Genomic DNA, 13,797 nt, shown 5'->3' with positions numbered 1-13,797 from the left:
GCCGGCATCCTGTATCCCCGCCCCGACCTGCCCACCGTCTTTGGGCCCGTCACTCAGTCAGCACCGGTACCGGCTTTCTGCCCGCCTGCCTTCTGGTTTGGGTTCTCTGGTTTGGATCTGGTTTGGGTCAACTGGGGCATGAATGGGAGGCTGCACAGGGTCGGGGGTGGCTGCTGGAACTGGTTTGGCAGCAGTCCTTCCCCACCAGCCTCCAACCCCATCCCAGGACATGGGGGCTTCTCCCCAGGGGCTCCCAGCCCCTCGCTAGTGAGACTGAGGGATGAATGAATGCACCGTGAACCCAACCGCTAAGAGAGGCCTTGTCAGGCCCGCACCCAAAGCATTATACACTGGCAGGAACTGAACCCAGAAAGGGAAGATCACACCCGGCTTTTGGTTCCCCGCTGAGCAGCTGATGAGATCCTAGCCAGTGACAGAACTGTGTGATCGTGGCTGACACATGTGGGGCACTTACTGTGTGTCAGGCACCGTCGCACGTCTCGCACACGTTAACAGTCAGTAGAGCCGCCCTCTTGGGAAGGTGCATCCCCATTTTACAGGCAGAGACATTGAAACAGGATGGGGAAGTACCTTGCTGAAGGTCAGACAGCTCCTAAGTGGCAGAGCTTGGATTTTTTTTTTTTTTATTACTTTTAAGGCCCATGCACATGTCATATGGAGGTTCCCAGGCTAGGGGTCCAATCGGAGCTGCAGCTGCCAGCCACAGCCACAGCAATGCCAGATTGGAGCCTCGTCTGTGACCTACACCACAGCTCACAGCAACACCGGATTCTTGACCCACTGAGCGAGGCCAGGGATCGAACCTGCGTCCTCATGGATGCTAGTCAGATGCATTTCCGCTGAGCCACGAAGGGAGCTCCCAGAACTAGGATTCATAGCCAGGCTCCGGGGTCCAGGTTCTATTCAGGCCGTCTTACCTTCCCCTCTGCCATGACCTAGAGGCTCTTTTCTTCCTTCCCATCACCAGCCGCCGGAACCGCGTGCATTTCCCTCTCTGAACCCCTGCCCGGCAGCCAGGGCTTGCGGGACACCAGGGCTCTTGCCTCTTTGAGGTCAGAGACTCCTTTGAGAGCTTGGTGAGGCTATGGGCCACAGATGCACAATTTTGCCTACAATTCAGCAGAGGGGTCTCAGGCCTCTGGGAAGCCCACCTATGATGCACCTTGAGATTAGGAACCCAGCCGGCCCGTATCCCAGGGACATGTTTTGCTGCAGATTCAGATCACAAGATAGAGAGCTGCTCCCGACATGGTTCCTCACTGGCTCCTGAGTTGTGGGGAATCCGACTCCTTTCCTTCAGGCCCTGGGCTGGGTCTTCGCTTTCTTCTAGCTGGTCCAGGAGGCCAGGCGAGTGAGAGGCAGGAGGATAGGACCGGAGTGGGTGTGGGTTCACACACAGACACCCGTGCACACCCCGCCCCCCAGCCCCACCAGGGCAGGTGGGGAGCCGGGCCGAGGCCCAAGCCCTACCTGCCACTGTCCTAACCAGCTGGGCCTTGCCCCTCCCTGTCCTCCCTTCCCACGCTCAGAGGGCACCTCCCAGGCAGGCCACCCCAGGGCAGGGGAGGCTCAAGGCAGCAGTACCCATGATGGGCCCATGCTCTTCCTGGAGCACCATCTGGGCTGGGGCTGTCTCCTGAGTGCATCGTCACTGTCAGCATCCCACATGAGCCCAAGGAGGCATGGGTGTGAGAGGGAGGGCAGAGCTCGGGGGAGGGGACAGGGTGCACAGCAGCAGGTGCTTCTGCCCCCTTCCTGGAGCACCCTTACTCTGTTCGAGGTGACAGCGCAGAGGACAAAGGAATACATTCTCAGGCAGCCAGCAGCCCAAAGCCAGTTATGAAAAAGACCTTGGGGAGTTCCTGTCGTACCTCAGTGGTAATGAACTGACTAGTATCCATGAAGATGCAGGTTCGATCCCTGGTCTCTCTCAGTGGATTAAGGATCCAGCGTTGCCGTGAGCTGTGGTGTAGGTCTCAGACGTGGCTCGAATCCCGTGTTGCTTTGGTTGTGGTATAGATTGCAGATGCGGCTCGGATCCCACTTTACTGTGGCTGTGGTGTAGGCCAGTAGCTGCAGCTCCGATTCGACCCCTAGCCTGGGAACCGCCATATGCCACAGGTGAGGCCCTAGAAAGAACAAAAAAAAAAAAAAAAAAAAAAGAGACCCCTGGGATCCCTCATTGGCTGGGGCAGGATCTGGATCGATCCTCAGATAAGTGGCACCAATCCTGGCTCTGCCACTGGGGTGCTGGGTGGCTGAGGGCCAGGCCTTTCCTCACCCATCAGCGGGGTTTACACCAGATGTCCACTAGGTTTTCCTCAGCTGTGACTTTCTGTGTTAAAATAACTCGCTAAAGAAGGGGCAGGAGGTGGAGTTGGCTCCTTAGAGGCCCCCAGAGATGCCAGAGCCCTCGGAAGAGGATGGCACTCCAGGCACCAGGACCACCACCTCTTCCTGCCCTGAGAGCTCTGAGGAACTGTGTTAGAATCACAGACTTCAGAGTTGGGGGTGTGGTGGCAGTGTGGACGGGGAGCTTGGCACTCACTAGAATGAGAAAACCGAGGCCACCCAGCTCATTAGAGGTGGAGACAGGCCCCAAGTCTGGGTCTCCTCCTCCCAATCCAGTCCTGTCTGCATCACTGTGGGCCTGAGCCCGGAAGGATGCCGTCTCCCCCATTTCCTTCTGCCTCCAAGGGGAAGCCCAGCCCAGAGCTGAAGCCAGCGCCTGCCCTTAGCTTTTGAGAGCCGAACTGATGGATCAGCTGGCGGTGGGGAGGTTGTACTTCTTTCTGGAGCTGCCTGTGGCCCCACCCTAGTCTGAATCCAGCCATCTCCAGGGTGATGCATACGAGGAATTAAAAATTAAATGCCAATGTGGCAAATATGGGGAAACTGGCCAGACAGGTCCCCAGGGGCGCCTGGGGCGGCGAGAGCTCCCTGGGTCACCCCACCCTCTGAGTCAGGCAAGCCTGGCTGTGCCTGAAGACGTGTCAGGCTGGGCCCTGGGCAGGAAGCCCCGCCTGTTCTGGACCCCCACCCTCTCTTCCTCAGCTGCTTAGAAGAGCAGCCCGAGTCAGAGGGATTTCTCCTTTCCACTTTTCCACGCCCTGCCACAGGGGCTAGCTCATCTCTGAACTTGGCCCTGGCTCCCTTTAGGGCTGGGGTTCGAGCTCCTTCGGGTGTGCTGGAAAGGGCAGTTATTATTAGCTTTTGAGTGATTCACGTGGCTGACGTTTGCTGGGAGGGCGTGGGAGGGGGAGCTCCACGTGTTCCTGTGGGGGCGGGTGTCAGAAGCCTGCAGCCAGTGTACACCATATACGGCCAGTGTACACGGCTGCCTTCCCACCGCAGCCCCCGCCTCTGCCCACCTGACTCCTCCCCTCACAGTGAGGCCTCAGCCGGAACCTGCAAAGCTCCATCCACACCTGCATCTTCATCCACAAACAGGCACCCCTTGGCCACCCTTGGGCTCAGGGAGGTGAGCTCCCAGCTCCCACTGCTCTCAGTAGAACTGACCAGGCAAGAAAGAAACTCTAGAAGTGAGCTCGAGGCCGTTTAAGTCAGGGATTCTGACTTCTGATTCAGGTTTGGTGCCTGGAGCAGGGTCGAGAAGGGGGTGACCCCATGAACTCTTTGCCCTGCAGGGAATCAGAGCAGGGCCCCCTGTGGCTCAGAGGCCAGGGCAGAACCCTGCTAGACTGGGTCTAAGAGCAGTTCTGGGATGGCAGGCTGGTCCAGATGGCTCACTGGTGGCATTCTCTGTTCCCCAGAAAGGGGTCGAAGCCACAGCAGAGGGTGGAGGCTGGGCAGGGAAATAATTGAGCTCTTTTTTTATTTTTTAAATTTTTTTGTCTTTTTATGGCTGTACTTGTAGCATCTGGACTTTCCCAGGCTAGGGGTCGAATCTGGAGCTGCAGCTGCCAGCCGACACCACAGCCACAGCAATATGGGATCTGAGCCACATCTGTGACCTACACTGCAGTTTGTGGACTATGGATCCTTAACCTATGGAGCGAGGCCGCAGATGGAGCCCACATCCTCATGGTTACTAGTCAGGTTCTTAACCCTCTGAGCCACAACGGGAACTCTCAGGCTGTTATTTATTTATGTTCTTTGTCTTTTTTAAGGCTGCACCCATGGCATAGGGAGGTTCCCAGGCTAGGAGTTGAATTGGAGCTGTAGCCTCTGGCTTATATCACAGCTCACACAACGCCAGATTCGAGCCGAGTCTGCGACCTATATCACAGCTCATGGCAACACTGGATCCTTAACCCACTGAGTGAGGTCAGGGATCGAACCTGTGTCCTCATAGATACTAGTCAGATTTGTTTCTGCTGAGCCACGATGGGAACCCCCTGAGCTCTTTTTTAAAATGCTCACCAGTTCCCAACTTCAGAGAAGCTGCTGTGTGGGTAACACACTTCCTACCTTCACACAGCCCCCCAGAACCAGGAAACAACCAGCTGGGCTTCACTTGGCTGGGAACCTTGGGTGCCCAGAGAGGTTTCCTTGTGGCTCTCACTCTGGGGGTGCCCTGCTCCCCCAGCCTACAGAGCGCTGTCCCCAACCCCGCCTGGCTCTGACTCCGTGTCACCTCCCTCACCCCCTGCAGCTCCACACCCACCCTGAGGTGCCCCAGCCAGGCTCCTGGAGGAATCTGGTGAGGAAGATTGCATCCCACAATGTGTCGCTAAGACTCAGACTCAGACATTGTGTTGCTGAGACTTGGGCCGGTGCCCAAGGTCAAGCATGAATGGCCCATTGGCCCAGCCCCTGGTGACCCACCCTTGGGGTTTGCCTGGGTTCCGAGGAATCCCAGGCATGAGGATGTGACTGTCCCAGGCACAGGGAGGCCAAGGGGACAGGGCTGGGGCCAGGAGTGGGGTGAGTCCTGTTCCCTGAGCCCTTGGTGGTGCAGCTGGGGGCTAACGGTGGGCTCTGGTTTCTAAGACTTTAACGGGGAAGCAACCTCATTCTTGAATAGTGAATACGTTCCTCCTTTCTGCCTTCCTTCTCTCCTTCCTCTTTCTCTTTCTCTTTAACTCTGAAATGTTCCTGCTTCAAAGGCCCATAGGGGAGGAGTTCCCGTCGTGGCACAGTGGTTAACGAATCCAACTGGGAACCATGGGGTTGCGGGTTCGATCCCTGGCCTTGCTAAGTGGGTTAAGGATCTGGCGTTGCTGTGAGCTGTGGTGTAGGTTGCAGAAGCGGCTCGGATCCCAAGTTGTTGTGGCCCTGGCGTAGGGTGGCGGCTGTAGCTCCGATTAGACCCCTAGCCTGGGAATCTCCATATGCCGTGGGAGAGGCCCTAGAAAAGACAAAAGGCAAAAAAAAAAAAAAAGCCATAGGGATTCCCGGGGACCTGACCCTGACCATGGAAAATACCCATCCAGTTCTTCAACCAGCCAGCCAGACACATGCTAGGGGCTGTGCCCGGCGCAGAGTGTCCATGGACTCAGCCCACTGCTTACCCCTGAGATGTGCTAGGGGATCGAGAGCCTGAGGAATTGCCTTTCCTCAGATGGCAATGGCGACCCCATCTTACAGATGAGAAAACTGAGCCTCAAAAGGCAAGAGAGGGAGTTCTTGTCGTGGCACAGTGGAAATGAATCTGACTGGGAACCATGAGGTTGCAGGTTCGATCCCTGGCCTTACTCAGTGGGTTAAGGATCTGGTGTCCGTGAGCTGTGGTGTAGGTCCTAGAGGAGGCTCAGATCCCATGTTGCTGTGGCTCTGGCGTAGGCCGGCAGCTGTAGCTCCAGATTCAACCCCTAGCCTGGGAATCTCCATATGCCACAGGTGCAGCCCTAAAAATAAAAAATCTAGAGAGGGACACAATTCCTGACCACTGACCTTGTGTCAGATTCTGTCTTTGAGACAATGGAGTTAAATTAAGATTGCCAATCAGGGGAGTTCCTGCTGTGGCTCAGTGGTAATGAACTTGATTAGTATCCATGAGGATGCAGATTCGATCCCCAACCTCACTTAGCGGGTTAAGGATCCGGTGTTGCTGTGACCCTCAGTGTAGGTCACAGACTCGGCTCAGATCCTGCGTTTTGCTGTGGCTGCGGTATAAGCAGGCGGCTACAGCTCTGATTTGACCTCTAGCCTGGAAACTTCCATATGCTGAGGGTGCAGCCCTAAAAAAGACCAAAAAAAAAAAAGATTGCCTATCGGATCTTCCTGCCTATAAAATTCATGCTCTTTCCACTTGATTACAAAAATTAAAAAAATTAACTGTTGCATTGGGTGTTTCGTTAATTATGAAGGAAACAGAAGTTCATTGTTAACTGAAAATAGAGACAAGTATAAGGAAGAAAAAAAAAATATATATATATATATATTCTTGGAATAGCGCTTCCGCCCCCAGCCTTCTTGCCAACTAATCATTGCTGGGTGACTTTTCAATACACTGGGCTGTGATGGATTTTATAGGGCTGCTTGTCTGAGCTGGGAAGCTGGCTTGCAGCCCTCTGTGAGGTGGGTGAGGTGATGCTAGCTCCTGGGTGTTGTCTGGGTGTGGGGACAGGGAAGGGCTGAGGCCCAGTTTCATGCGGGGTGCCCCAGCTGGCAGGGCCAGGGCTAGACTCTGCCCCAGGCATTGAGGGAGGGCTGCTCTGCAGCAGAGTGTTGGGAGTGGCTGTGGCGGTGGCCAAGGCTAAGCAGGGAGGCCCCCGAGGGCTGGCCCAACAGAGGTGCTCAGATGCTCATTTGCATATTCTTGTCATTGCTGTCACCCACAGGTTGACACACCCCTGTCTTGATGAAGTGCGTCCTAGGCAGAATAAGAGCAAGAGCAAGGCTTTGGAAGCCTGAGAAGATGTGGGAATGAATCCCAAGCAGCTGCAGTGGTTCTCGAGGGCTGGGGAAGCGGGTGCAGCCAAATGATCTAGTGCCTTTTTCAAGCTATTCACCCACCCCCGGAACCTCCAGATGCTCCCTCCAAGGGGTGGTCTCTCTGCCATTCTGAAGACCCCTGCTGCAAGGAGCCCATTTGCTCAGAAGTCAGGTCTCAGGTACAATGGCGAGAAAAAGAAAAGAGCATGGAGCCCAGAATTTGTGCAGCAGGTGGGAGAACGTGGCAGTGGCTGCAAGAGGGACAGCTCAGGAAAGGTCTTGAATGCATGTGAAGGTGTTTGAGTTTCAGCCTCTAGACCAATAGAAGGGAAGGGACCTGCTCCGAGATGCATTTTAGAAAGAGCATCCTGGAGTCAGGCTTGAAGAATGCGGTAAGGCAGAGGCCCTGGGAGATCATGGCAGCAGTCTGTCTGTTGGTCTGGGTGAGAGACAGGACTTGACGTAGGGCCTAGCTTGTATGGCAGGAAGGAAGGGACTCAGGAAGTGCCTGGCAGAGCCAGGTGACAAGCTGGGTGTGCAGGTGATGACCAGATGCCTGGAAAGACAGTGATGCATAACCAGCTGTGGGTCTTTGGGCAAGTTACTTAACCTCTCTGTGCCTCATTTAGCAATCACACCTATCTTGTCTCAAGCTGTGAAAAGGAAATGAGTTAAGAGATGGAAAGCACAGGAGTTCCCGTCGTGGCTTAGTAGAAATGAATCTGACTAGCATCCATGAGGCCACAGGTTCGATCCTTGGCCTTGCTTAGTAGGTTATGGATTCAGCGTTGCTGTGAGCTGTGGTGTAGGTCACAGATGCAGGGTTCGGATCCTATATTGCTGTGGCTGTGGTGTAGGCCAGCAGCTACAGCTCCAATTTGACCCCTAGCCTGGGAATCTCCATGTGCCCCTGGTGCGGCCCTAAAAAAAAAGAGAGAGAGAGAGATGTTAAAAAAAAAAAAAGGAAAGAAAGAGCACATGGTACAGAGTAGGTGCTGAGCAAGTAGCAGCTCTTATTATTATTGTTGAGGTTGGGAGAATTGGGGATGAGAGAAGGAGGTGATGTGGGATGCTGGCTGGGGTCTGTCCAGCGGAGGATAAACGCTGGCTCCCTCAGCACTTTCTCTTTTGTTCTTTTGTTTGCTATGTTTTGTTTAACTTTTTCCATTGTAAAATACACATAACATAAAATTTACCATTTTAGCCATTTTATTTTATTTTTTTATTTATTTTGTCTTTTTGCCATTTCTTGGGCTGCTCCTGTGGCATATGGAGGTTCCAAGGCTAGGGGTCGAATTGGAGCTGTAGCCACCGGCCTACACCAGAGCCACAGCAACGAGGGATCTGAGCCACATCTGCAACCTACACCACAGCTCACGGCAACGCCGGATCCTTAACCCACTGAGTGAGGCCAGGGATCGAACCCACAACCTCATGGTTTCTAGTCGGATTCGTTAACCACTGAGCCATGACGGGAACTCCCAAGCCCTCTTCTTAAGGAGGTTTTCTTTGCCTCAGTTCTCTAAGGCTCAGGGAGGCAGATGTAGAAATTCAACTCTCGTGGAGATGGATGCTGTTTACACCTGTGCATCTGCCCACTGAGATCTGTCACCATCCAGGGCACTTGATACCAGCTGCCTGGGTCCCCATGGTGAGCAAGTGGAGTGATGTAGCTTCTGGGTCTGTTTTTCTAGGACTAGCATTAAAATGAGGTTGTATTTGCCTTCTCTGAATCCATGCCAGCGTGAGGGCTGGCAAGGTGAGCCAGCAGAGCCTGGGGGGTGTGAGGGGTTGGAGTGGAGTTAGCTGTGGCTTGAGGATGCTATAGTTCAGTACAGGGGTGGGGGTGGGCCTCCGGAAGGGGTGGGCCTGAACTTTGATATCTGCCCCAAGCCTGATGGAGAATGGAGTGCCACGGCACCTCAAGCATTGGGACACCCCTGTGTGTCGGGGGTGGAGGGGAGGACCTGAAAAGCCTGAGCTGCTGTTCCAAGGCTGCTCAGGAGACAGACTTCCATGCTGTGGTCTTTGGTGTCTAAAACATTTTCAGAGTCAAGATCAAAGATGGGGAGTTTCTGTTTGGGCGCAGCGGAAATGAATCTGACTAGTAGCCATGAGGACACAGGTTCAATCCCTGGCCTTGCTCAGTGGGTTAAGGATCCGGTGTGGCCATGAGCTGTGGTGTAGGTTGCAGACGTGGCTCGGCTCTGGCGTTGCTGTGGCTGTGGTATAGGTCAGCAGCTACAGCTCCAGTTCGACCCCTAGCCTGGGAACTTCCATATGCTGCGGGTATGGCCAGAAAAAAGCAAAAAAAAAGAAAAAAAATTTTTTTAATTTAATTTATTTATTTTTTTAAATTTTTTTGTCTTTTGTCTTTTTGTCTTTTGTTGTTGTTGCTGTTGTTGCTATTTCTTGGGCCGCTCCCGCGGCATATGGAGGTTTCCAGGCTAGGGGTCCAATCGGAGCTGTAGCCACTGGCCTACGCCAGAGCCACAGCAACGCGGGATCCGAGCTGCGCCTGCAACCTACACCACAGCTCACGGCAACGCCGGATCGTTAACCCACTGAGCAAGGGCAGGGACCGAACCCGCAACCTCATGGTTCCTAGTCGGATTCGTTAACCACTGCGCCACGACGGGAATTCCCTAATTTAATTTAATTTTAAAAAAAGATCAGGAGCTCCTGTCATGGTGCAGCGGAAACGAAATCTGACTAGGAACCATGAGGTTTCATGTTCGATCCCTGGCCTCACTCAGTGGGTTAAGGATCTGGTGTTGCCGTGAGCTGTGGTGTAGGCCGGCAGCTGTAGCTCCAAATCGACCCCTAGCCTGGGAACATCCATATGCCATAAGTGCGGCCCTAAAAAGTGGGGGGAAATAAAGATCAAAGATGGAATGGGCAGTAGGACTTCCAGCCCATAAAGTCCCTCCATCTTCCTGGTCCACACATAATTATACGTAAGCACTCTGACCCAGAAGTTGCTTCTAGAATCCCAGGCAGCTCTGCTTTGATTGTTCACAATTTTTTCACCTTGGTGGGCAGAGATTTAGAAGCTGTACTCCTTCAGCTCATACTGGCTTCCTGGGTCTTCACTTGATCTCACAGTGGCTGCCAAGCAGGAGGTATTATCTCGTTTTCATAGGTGAAGAAACTGGGTCTCAGTGATTTGCAGGAAAGGTGAGTTGGGCAGCCTAGGTTTGCTCTCAGGCTCTGTTAAAGGATCGGAGGTACCATAGTGCTGGCACACAGTAGGTGTATAAATGGTAGTTTAACGTCATCATTGTCGCGGCTCATCCAAGCTCATGTGCATGGGCAAAATCCAGAGCATGAATGGAACGCAAAGACTTTTGATGATAAGACCCTGGGTCTTTCTACTTTCCAATTACGTGCAAAAGAGTAATCGGCGACCTCAACCCTGGCTCCGGAAGGCCTGGCCTCCATCTCAGCAAAATCAGAGTGTGCATACTTGATAGGGGTTATGAGACAGTCCGTGATGAGTGTATGTATGCGTATGCGGTGTTTCAGAACGTCTCGGGTGACACTCCTTGGATGAGTTGGCCCCTGTCCCTGCCCCTGGTTCAGGATCACTGGGTTTGAAAGATGTTAAGAACAGATGTGTGGGGGGAGTTCCTGCTGTGATGCAGCAGAAATGAATACGGCTAGTATCCATGAGCATGCAGGTTCCATCCGTAGCCTCACTCGGTGGGTTAAGGATCCAGTGTTGCCATGAGCTGTGGTGTAGGTCACAGACATGGCTTGGATCTGGCGTTGCTGTGGCTGTGGCGAAGGCCAGCGGCTGTAGCTCTGATTCAGACCCTAGCCTGAGAACCTCCATATTTCATGGGTGCGGTCCTGAAAAAGCAAAAAAAAAAAAAGAACAGATGTGTGGCCGTGTGAGTCAAGTAAAGGCAGAAAAAAAACACTAGATGATGGAGCAAGGCCCTTGCAGCTTCAGAATTCTTTAAGAACAAGAAGAGGAGTTTGTTGCCCTCAAATGACCAGAGAGTAATTCTGAATTGCTCTTGGTAACAGGGGGGTCTTGTGACTATTTCTAAAACATCTACTTTTTATTTTTTTAATTTTTTAATTTTTTTTTTTTTTTTTAATAGCAGCACCCGCAGCCGCTGGAAGTTCCCAGACCAGGGATTGATTCCAAGCCATAGCTGCAAACTGTGCCACAGCTGCAGCAATGCTGGATCCTTAACCCAATTGTGCTGTGCTGGGGTTCAAACCCTCGCTGCCGCAGAGACAATGCCAGATCTTAATCTGCTGTGACTCCCTGACACATCTACTTTGAATCCTCCTTATACTAAACCATTACGTCCAGAGAATTGGTGCCATCAGCCCATCAGCGAGTAATAACTTGGCTCACTGTGTCCAGCTCTAGGGGTTCACATAAGACATGTCCCTGGGCTCCAAGCAGCAACCAGATCTCATTGGAGGAACTGGGGGGATATCTGGAGCACAAACGAGAGCCCTCCCTTTGGGGGGGCTTGGCTGTGGGCTGCTCTGAAGAGCAGTAGGTCCGAGTGGGCTGCTGCAGACAGGCGATGATGGCTCTTTAGTAGTAATGAGAGCTCACTTTCATTGGGCCTTCACTGCGGACCAGGAGTTAAGCGCTTTTTCTTTTCTTTTTTGGCTCCTGCCTGTAATGGCTTGATGTGGAATCTCTGTTCTCAGACCAGGGATTGAACCTGGACCACAGCAGTGAACCACTAGGTCACCAGGGAATGCCCGAGCTAAGTGCTTTTTGTGTATCATAATTATTTCATTCTCTCGGCTCTGCTAGAATAGGTACATTCTATTTTTCTCATCATGTCATAGACAGGGAAATTGAGATGCAGAGAGTTTGAATTCCTAGCACAATCACATAGCTAGTAGATGGCAGAGCTGGAATTCAAATCTAAGCAGTCTGGCTCCTGAGCTACCATCCTTCTAGGAGGGCTCAGCTATTCCTTGCAGGATGAGACTCTTAGACTTTAGAGAAGCAAAATAACCAGAGGGGAGGGCTCCACGGACCTGGGTTTGGCAGCACTGCATGTGGGACCAGAGACAGCTCACCAACATTTCGGAGCCTCAGCATCCTCCACTGGCAAATGGGGCGTCAGCAAGGAGGAGCGTGATTACTATCATGTGTTCAGATCACAGGGCAAGGGGTATCATTGTTAGAAAGGGAGGGTGGGAGTTCCCATTGTGGCTCAGAGGTTAGCAAATCTGACTAGCATCCATGAGGCTGCAGGTTCGATCCCTAGCCTCGCTCAGTGGGTTAAGGATCCAGCACTGGCGTGAGCTATGGTATAGATTACAGACACAGCTCAGATCTGGCATGGCTGTGGCTGTGGTGTAGGCCGGCAGCTACAGGTCCGATTGGACCCCTAGCCTGGGAACCTCCATATGCCTTGAGTGTAGCCCTAAAAAGACAAAAAGACAGAAAGAAATGGAGGGTGGGAAGAGCCTGCCCAACACCCAGCGTCAGGGATGAGCATGAACCAGACATGTGGGTCGGAAGGACCCTGGAGAGGGTGTCGTCCAGCTCAAATGCAGGGTGGCTGTAACAGCAGAGCGGGAAAGAAAAATTGGCTGGAAAGATGCGAGGTGTTGAGGACCTTGAAAGCGACCATAAAATGCCCCATAGCTCCTCCAAAGGACAGGTGTGTGGACATTGTTGACATATGGAAATGTGTGTTTGAGGGGAAAAAAACAGAATGCAAACTAGTATGTACAAACTGACAGCTGTGTAAACGCTTATGGGCTGCTGAGCTGAGCAATCAAAAGGGCAGTGCAGCCGATACTCTAGTGCACCGCTTTTCATTTATTTACTTTTCTGTAAATACCTAATGAAAACTGAGCGTGAGCAGGAGGCCAGGTTGAGAGCTTTGGCTTTTATCTTGTGGCTATCCATGGGGAGTCCCACAGAACTTTTTTGTTTGTTCTGTTCTGTTCTATTAAGATACAATTCATATACAGTTGGTTGTCATTATTTACAGATTCTGTATCTGCAAATTCGCCTACTCACTAAAATTGATTTGCAACAGCCCCCCAAATCAATACCCTAGACGCTTTGGACATGCACAGAGCAGTGAAGTTTGAGTCACTTGATGCACACAGCCCATGCTTTCTTGTTCAGCCCTTGTACTGTAAATGTGTCCTTTTCTATTTAGTGCCATGTTTTTCAAATTTCTTTGCTTTGTGTTGGTGATTTCGATATTTCAAATGCCCCCTTGGGAAGTTCCTGTTGTGGCTCATTAGCATCCATGAATTTGCCGGTTCCACCTCTGACCTCGATCAGTGGGTTAAGGATTCAGCATTGCCATGAGCTGTGGTGTGGGTCACAGACATGGCTTGGATCCTGTGTTGCTGTGGCTGTGGCGTAGGCCGGCCACTGTAGCTCCAATTGGACCCCTAGCCTGGGAACCTCCATATACTAGGTTCGGGTACAGCCCTAAAAAGAAAAAAAATAGCCCTCACGCATAGTGCTGATGTGCTATCTGACATTCCTACATTCGAGGAGGATACCAGGTGCCTTACAGAGAAAATAATTGTGTTAGATGAGCTTCGAAGGTGTTTGTTATGGTGCTGTTGGCTATGAGTCCAGTGTCAGTGAGTCAACCATAGATATTAAATAAAGCGTCTTTAAACAGAAGCACGTATAAAACAAAGTTATGTATTGATCAGTTGATGAAAGTGCTTTGACCAAAGTTTATAGGAACCTAACCCTGTAGTTCTCTCCGGGCATTGATCCAGTTTTTGCTATTTCAGTGTTCGCAGCAACTTTACAGACCCTAACTACCGGGAATAACAAGAGTTGATGGTATCATAAAATTCAGCCTTTTTTTTTTTTTTTTTTTTTTGTCTTTTCAGGCCTGCACCCACAGCACATGGAGGTTCCCAAGATAGGGGTTCAATCAGAGCTATGGCTCTATACCACAGCCATAG

The 13,797-nt window shown here is 52.0% G+C and overlaps 1 protein-coding gene across 1 annotated transcript in view; it reads left to right on the top strand.

Annotated features, from left to right (window-relative positions):
* C7H6orf132 (chromosome 7 C6orf132 homolog) overlaps window positions 1–13,797 on the top strand; it is a 49,565-nt gene that overhangs the window by 26,859 nt on the left and 8,909 nt on the right. The gene's annotated exons all lie outside the window — the stretch shown is intronic.

Source organism: Sus scrofa, chromosome 7, assembly GCF_054392235.1.
Source record: "Sus scrofa isolate SSC_HxYL_T2T_F1_AM1 chromosome 7, Sscrofa_HxYL_maternal_Yorkshire_Landrace_v2.0, whole genome shotgun sequence".
In the NCBI taxonomy this organism is placed as follows: domain Eukaryota; kingdom Metazoa; phylum Chordata; class Mammalia; order Artiodactyla; family Suidae; genus Sus; species Sus scrofa.
This window is presented reverse-complemented; position numbering and strand designations above follow the sequence as displayed.